Here is a 7020-nt window from a genome sequence, read left to right as displayed (position 1 = left end):
TCCAGCATTCTGATTAACCTGTCTGTCCGTCTGAAGCCCGACCTGTTTTTGCCCTGTTTTTGAGCCAGCTCTGCCCTTCTCGGATTCTGTCTGCCTGCCCTGAGTTCTGCCTGTCAGCCTCTGGATTCGGATTGCCCACCCGTGTTCTGACCAAATCAGCCTGTGAGTACCTGAGATTGCCTGTCCCCTAAACTGCCTGCTCTTTTGGATTTTGACTCGGACCTGGACCTGGAACCTCCTTTCGGATTACCCTCGGAAACCTCTGCCTTATCTATCGACCTCACGCTATCGGACCCGGACTGGACTAGGACAAACGGCCTTGGATTATCCTGCACGGACTCTGCCGCTCTCTGGAGCCTGAAGAAACCCCGACAAGCCCACTCTCCACCAGGTTAGTGATCTAGCTTCTAGTCCACAGTTCTATCTGGCTCAGCTGATCACTAACCTGTCGTCTCGCCTCCAGGAGCTGCCAGCCGCTGAGCGTGAGCCGCACGAAGCAAGGGCCGTGCAACCCTTTCTTTTAAATAAAATATCAAAGCGTCACTGACCTGTTTTCGGGTTGTCTCTTGGGTCCATCCAAATTCATAACAGTACGTTCTGGCCAAAAGTAAAATGGATCCTTCGCCCGAGGCTCAGTGGCGCGCGGGAGTGGAAAAATCTATTTCAGAGCTAGAATCCGGTGTTTCGGAGATCCTCTATCATCTCCGCAACCCGTCCCCTCCACTTCCGCAAACAGCTCCTCCGAGCGGCCCGTCACTTCCGGTTACGTCGTCCGTACCCGAGCCGCGTCTCACCCCCCCAGGCTCTTTTAGTGGCGATCCGGAGCATTGCCGGGCTTTTTTGACACAATGTGAAATTCACTTCGAGCTGCAACCGTCCTCCTTCCCCTCTGAACGGTCTAAGGTGGCCTATGTAATCTCCCTGTTGGCCGGTAAAGCCAGATTATGGGGCACCTCCGAGTGGCAAAATGATGCACGTATTTGCCACTCGTATCATGACTTCTCTAGAGAACTGACTCGAGTTTTCAGTCCCGTGCTGCCCTGCAGGGAGTCCTCTAGGGGGCTCTTATCCTTGAGACAGGGGGACAGGTCTGTCTCAGACTACATTATCGATTTTCATTTACTGGCAGCAGAGAGTTTGTGGAATGAGATTGCTCTCATGGACGTTTTTATTCATGGTTTAAACGACAAAATAAAGGATGAGCTCGCCACCCGGGAGTATCCCAAATCGCTGAAACAGCTCGAGGAGCTTGTTACGCGAGTTGATCTCCGCCTCTTGGAGCGACGGAGGGAGCGTCGTTCAACCTCCACAAATCACCCTCGTTTTTCTGCTGCTTCCTCTGTTTCATCCTCAGCTCCTCCTAAGTCGCCACAACCGGAACCTATGCAACGTGGAAAGGCGGAGTTACCTAAGGAGGAGTACCAGCGCAGGCTGCAGCTGGGTCTCTGCCTCTACTGTGGAGGAACGGGTCACCGAGCCCGGTTTTGTCCGGTAAAAGGAACAAGCTCATCAGAGGGTAAGGGGTCCCTACTGAGCTACACCAGACTCGCTGTTCCTTCCGACAGGTTACTTCCGGCCACTCTAACCACGTCTTCTAAGTCCTACAAGGTTTCTGTCTTTATCGATTCTGGTGCCGACACAGAATTCATGGATGAGGCTTTGGCCAGGAAATTGAACATTCCTCTTCATCATGGTTCCTCCCCACGCAGTGTGCTCGCCCTGGACGGCCACGAACTGAACCACTCTCGCCTAATCTCGGAACCTGTGGAATTAACTATGGGAGGTAATCATAGAGGAAACTGGTTTTTATGATTATTGACTCCCCGCAGGTCCCAGTTATTTTGGGTGCGACCTGGCTCAGAAGACACAACCCCCAGATAGACTGGCGGCGGGTGGAGGTGACGGGCTGGGCGAGTTCCTGTTCTGAGTCGTGTCTGTTCTCTGCTCAGTCGCCTAGTTCTTCAGAGGGTAAGGCTGATGATTATTATCCCGATTTGTCCAGGGTTCCTTCCTGCTACCATGATCTTAAGGAGGTGTTTAATAAGGCAAAGGCCACGAGCCTTCCTCCTCATCGCCCTTTTGACTGCGCAATCGATTTATTACCCGGAGCCACCCCACCCAGAGGTCGTCTCTATTCCTTATCACCGCCTGAGTCCCAAGCAATGCAAGATTACATTAATGAGGCCCTAAGAGCGGGCATCATTCGCCCCTCTTCCTCTCCTGCGGGGGCTGGGTTTTTCTTTGTTGGGAAGAAGGACGGCTCCCTCCGTCCTTGTATTGATTATAGGGGGCTCAATGGCATCTCGGTGAAGAACCGATACCCTATCCCTTTAATGAATACCGCTTTCGACCAAGTCCAAGCGGCGAAAGTTTTCACTAAGTTGGATCTGCGCAACGCCTATCATTTGGTCCGCATAAAGGAGGGCGATGAATGGAAAACCGCTTTCAACACACCAACTGGCCATTATGAATATTTGGTAATGCCCTTTGGCCTAACCAATGCCCCAGCGGTTTTCCAGAATTTGGTAAACGAGGTTCTCAGGGATATGATTGGCCACTTTGTTTTCGTTTATCTGGATGATATCCTCATTTATTCAGAGAACCTCACCCTTCATAAACAGCATGTTCGCTCAGTCCTTCTCCGTCTCCTTCAGAACCAGCTTTATGTAAAAGCTGAGAAATGTGAGTTCCACACAACATCAACCTCCTTCCTCGGTTTTGTTCTGTCCCCGGGTCAGATTTCCATGGACCCAGCCAAGGTCCGTGCCGTCACCGAGTGGCCCACCCCTGTAGACCGTAAGCAGCTCCAGAGGTTCCTGGGGTTTGCTAATTTCTACAGAAGGTTCATTCGTAACTACAGCCAGGTTGCCTCTCCACTACATGCACTCACCTCAAGCAAGACAAGGTTTGCTTGGAACGAGCAGTCAGACCAAGCCTTTAAGCGCTTAAAGAGACTGTTCACCTCTGCTCCGATTCTCATTTCTCCTGACCCAGAGAGGCAGTTTATAGTGGAGGTGGATGCTTCTAGCTCTGGGGTTGGAGCAATCCTCAGCCAAGAGTCCACTGACGGCCGCATTCATCCCTGTGCTTTTTTTTCCAGAAAGCTGTCTAAGGCTGAGCAGAATTATGACGTGGGCAATCGTGAACTCTTGGCCGTTAAGCTAGCCCTCGAAGAGTGGAGGCACTGGCTCGAGGGTTCCAAGCTCCCGTTTCTGGTCTGGACTGATCACCGCAATCTGGAGTACTTGAAGACGGCCAAGAGGCTCAACCCTAGACAGGCCAGGTGGGCTTTGTTTTTCGGCCGTTTTAATTTCACCCTCTCCTACAGACCCGGATCCAAGAATGTCAAGCCCGATGCACTGTCCAGGGTCTTCGAAACCACTGAAAAGGACCCCGACCAGGAACGGGGGTTCATTTTGCCCGACACAGTAAGATGTGCCGTTTCCCGTCTCGGGCTTGAGAGAGAGGTAAGGGAGTCCCTAGGGTCTGCTCAGATTCCTGAGGCCTGCCCCAAGGACAGACTCTTTGTCCCTCACCACCTCAGACCTAAAGTCATCGACTTCTGCCACAGTTCCCGTCTGTATGGGCATCCCGGCATCAATAAGACCCTGAAGCTCGTTCGCTCCCAGTTTTGGTGGCCCTCCTTAACCACAGATGTCAGTCAGTTTGTCTCTGCCTGCTCCCCCTGCAACCAGGCTAAGGCTTCCCGTCGCCCCCCTGCAGGTTTGCTCCGTCCTCTACCTGTCCCTTCCCGGCCTTGGTCCAGCCTGTCAATGGACTTTGTTACTGGTCTTCCGCCCTCAGAAGGCTACTCTGTTATCCTCACTATTGTGGACCGCTTTTCTAAAATGGTCCATTTGGTCCCTTTACCTAAGCTTCCTTCAGCCAAGGAGATGGGGTTGATCTTAGCCAAGGAGGTGTTCAGAATGCATGGCCTACCCTCTGATATAGTTTCAGATAGGGGTCCACAATTTGTGGCCCGTTATTGGAAGGAGTTCTGCGCCATGCTTGGTATCTCAGTCAACCTCTCCTCCGGTTTCCACCCTCAAACAGATGGCCAATCAGAGAGGATGAATCAGGAGGTTGAGACTAAGATTCGCCTTTTCTGCCAATCTGATCCCTCTAAGTGGGCTCAACATTTACCCTGGGTGGAGCACGCTATTAATGCCACACCCTCCAGTTCCACAGGTCTCTCCCCGTTCTACGTGGTTTATGGGTTCCAGCCGCCAGTGTTCACCACTGAAGAGGTGAAGTCCAGAGTCCCGTCTGCCCGCCTCTCAGCCTTAAGGTGCCAACGCGCCTGGAGGAGGGCCAAGAGGGCCATTCTCGCTGCCTCCCATAATCAGGCCCGCACAGCCAACCGTCGGCGGGTTCCTGCCCCACAATACCAGGTTGGAGACAGAGTTTGGCTGTCCACCAGAGACCTTCCCCTGAAGGTTGACAGTAAGAAGTTGGCGCCCCGGTATATCGGGCCTTTCACCATATCCAAAGTGGTGAATCCGGTGGCGGTCCGTCTCCGTCTGCCTCCTACTATGAAAGTCCATCCCACGTTTCATGTTTCACGGGTCAACCCTGTCAAGACCTCCAGTCTGGTTCCCACCGCCACGCCCCCACCTCCCATCCGTCTGGTTGATGGCTCCCCTGCATACACCGTTAAGAAGATCCTGAAGTCCCGTATATGGGGTCGGGGTACCCAGTACCTCATCGACTGGGAGGGTTACGGGCCTGAAGAACGCCAGTGGGTTCCCTCCCGCCACATTTTAGATAAATCTCTAATGCGGTACCGCGCACGTGACGTCACCGTCTCAAGAGCAACGCCCCTTTTGCCGCTTAGGTAGGGCATACGGGAGAGAAAGCACGGATAACCCAGCTATTACAAGCGCAACAGAACCAGCGATCTGACCGACTTTACAGCCGTTAAACTTTCCCAAGACGATGTCCCAGGCACACGGATTACTGGTCGCACTGTGGAAGAACACACCAACCTTCAGCTCAAACGATAGCTTGAGGTTCGAGGGCTTAAAAAGACTGGAAAACTGGCCGAGATGATGAACGGTAAGCTTTGGTTTTTTTTCCTGCGCGGCGGTCATGGCAGCGTCGGCCGTTTTTTTTTTTTTGTTGTTGTTTGCAATCACCGTCCAGGAATGGGTATATGTTTAATGTTTGTCTCATTTGAAATGCTTTTGAGTAAGCCTGGTAGCAGGCTATCATGTTAGCGCCTGCTACCATGATATCCTATATGCTGTCATGGTAGCAGGCGCTACTTTATTAACATGTCGGCCACCAAAATACTCTTACCTTGACTTGATGTCGCTGGAATTGGGTCAGGATGTTCTTCGGTTGGGCCCTTTCCTCCGACAAAATGCTTGCTACATATGTACTTGAATTTGGTAACTTTTTCCGGGTTGAACTGTTGTGTAGGCCGACCGCCCCGGTGTTCCAAGCGCACAGATTTCTCCTTGGCAGTCTTGAAGAAAACATCCTTCATATGCGGCCGATCAGCGTACCTCGAGTCGCTGTTGCACGTTCCATAGCAACAATGTTTAAAAACCATGGTCTTAGATTTGGAAAAAGCAGTCATTTACCGAGTAAAACCTAGGCTAACGCATGTCTCTTTTAAAGCAAAGCAGCGGCGGGGTTCAGAAGTTTGCCCCACTGTGTACCACGTGATGTGACGTCATTGTGACGTTGTGTTTCTAAAAATAGCTCGCGCGCGGTACCGCATTAGCGACTTCCACAGGGCCCATCCGGACCAGCCCAGGGCGCCTGGAATTCGCCCTTGAGGGGGGGGCTCTGTAACGTTTCTGGCACTGGGGCTGTTAATTGCTGACACCTGTTCCGGCTCCACCTCACCTGTATAAAGGTCTCGTGCCTTTCAGCCTCCAGTGCCAGAACGTCTCGAGCCAACCCGGTGAGAACTTCCAGCATTCTGATTAACCTGTCTGTCCGTCTGAAGCCCGACCTGTTTTTGCCCTGTTTTTGAGCCAGCTCTGCCCTTCTCGGATTCTGTCTGCCTGCCCTGAGTTCTGCCTGTCAGCCTCTGGATTCGGATTGCCCACCCGTGTTCTGACCAAATCAGCCTGTGAGTACCTGAGATTGCCTGTCCCCTAAACTGCCTGCTCTTTTGGATTTTGACTCGGACCTGGACCTGGAACCTCCTTTCGGATTACCCTCGGAAACCTCTGCCTTATCTATCGACCTCACGCTATCGGACCCGGACTGGACTAGGACAAACGGCCTTGGATTATCCTGCACGGACTCTGCCGCTCTCTGGAGCCTGAAGAAACCCCGACAAGCCCACTCTCCACCAGGTTAGTGATCTAGCTTCTAGTCCACAGTTCTATCTGGCTCAGCTGATCACTAACCTGTCGTCTCGCCTCCAGGAGCTGCCAGCCGCTGAGCGTGAGCCGCACGAAGCAAGGGCCGTGCAACCCTTTCTTTTAAATAAAATATCAAAGCGTCACTGACCTGTTTTCGGGTTGTCTCTTGGGTCCATCCAAATTCATAACAACATATGGTCCTTGGTGCCAGCGGGCACCATGTCAGTGACCCCTGCCATAGTCTATCTAAAATATTAGTTTTAGTTCTTCACATACCTGTGTTAGGCATGTTTTATTTAGTTCTTAACATACCAATTAATTTTTTGTTATTTCTAAAAATAATAAGAGTTTGCCAATTGCTCCTTTAAAGAGAGAAAGTGCCAAAACAAGTTGCTCTCAGGTGCGCTTCAGAACAGGAGTAAAAAGTGGAGGACCTGGGGGTAAATTAATGAGGAAGTATTGCAGTTCCCCTTTAGACCACACCTTTTGAAATTGATTTCAATCTGAAAAGGAAGAATTGAAAATCAGGATATGTCCGTTTTAAAAATATAGGGCTATTGTAAACATTCAAGTAAAAGGGACATGTGCATGTGGCCAGCTGTGTGTTTGATGGCGTTAGGTTGTGTGCACTAATTTATGTTTAATGAAAGTTAAACAAATTGACAATTTTACCTTCTAATTTGTCAATCTGTCTCCGGAG

At 51.3% G+C, this 7020-nt stretch overlaps 1 long non-coding RNA gene across 1 annotated transcript; it reads left to right on the top strand.

Annotated features, from left to right (window-relative positions):
* Nucleotides 1–5729: 5729 nt before the first annotated feature.
* Nucleotides 5730–6463, top strand: LOC118557730. The gene is made up of 2 exons (XR_004927964.1): nucleotides 5730–6311; nucleotides 6384–6463. It is a non-coding gene; the product is annotated as an uncharacterized LOC118557730 (long non-coding RNA).
* Nucleotides 6464–7020: the final 557 nt, after the last annotated feature.

Source organism: Fundulus heteroclitus, chromosome 3 (assembly GCF_011125445.2).
Source record: "Fundulus heteroclitus isolate FHET01 chromosome 3, MU-UCD_Fhet_4.1, whole genome shotgun sequence".
In the NCBI taxonomy this organism is placed as follows: Eukaryota; Metazoa; Chordata; class Actinopteri; order Cyprinodontiformes; family Fundulidae; genus Fundulus; species Fundulus heteroclitus.
The sequence above is the reverse complement of the archived record's forward strand: the minus strand, read 5'-3'. Positions and strand labels throughout refer to the sequence as shown.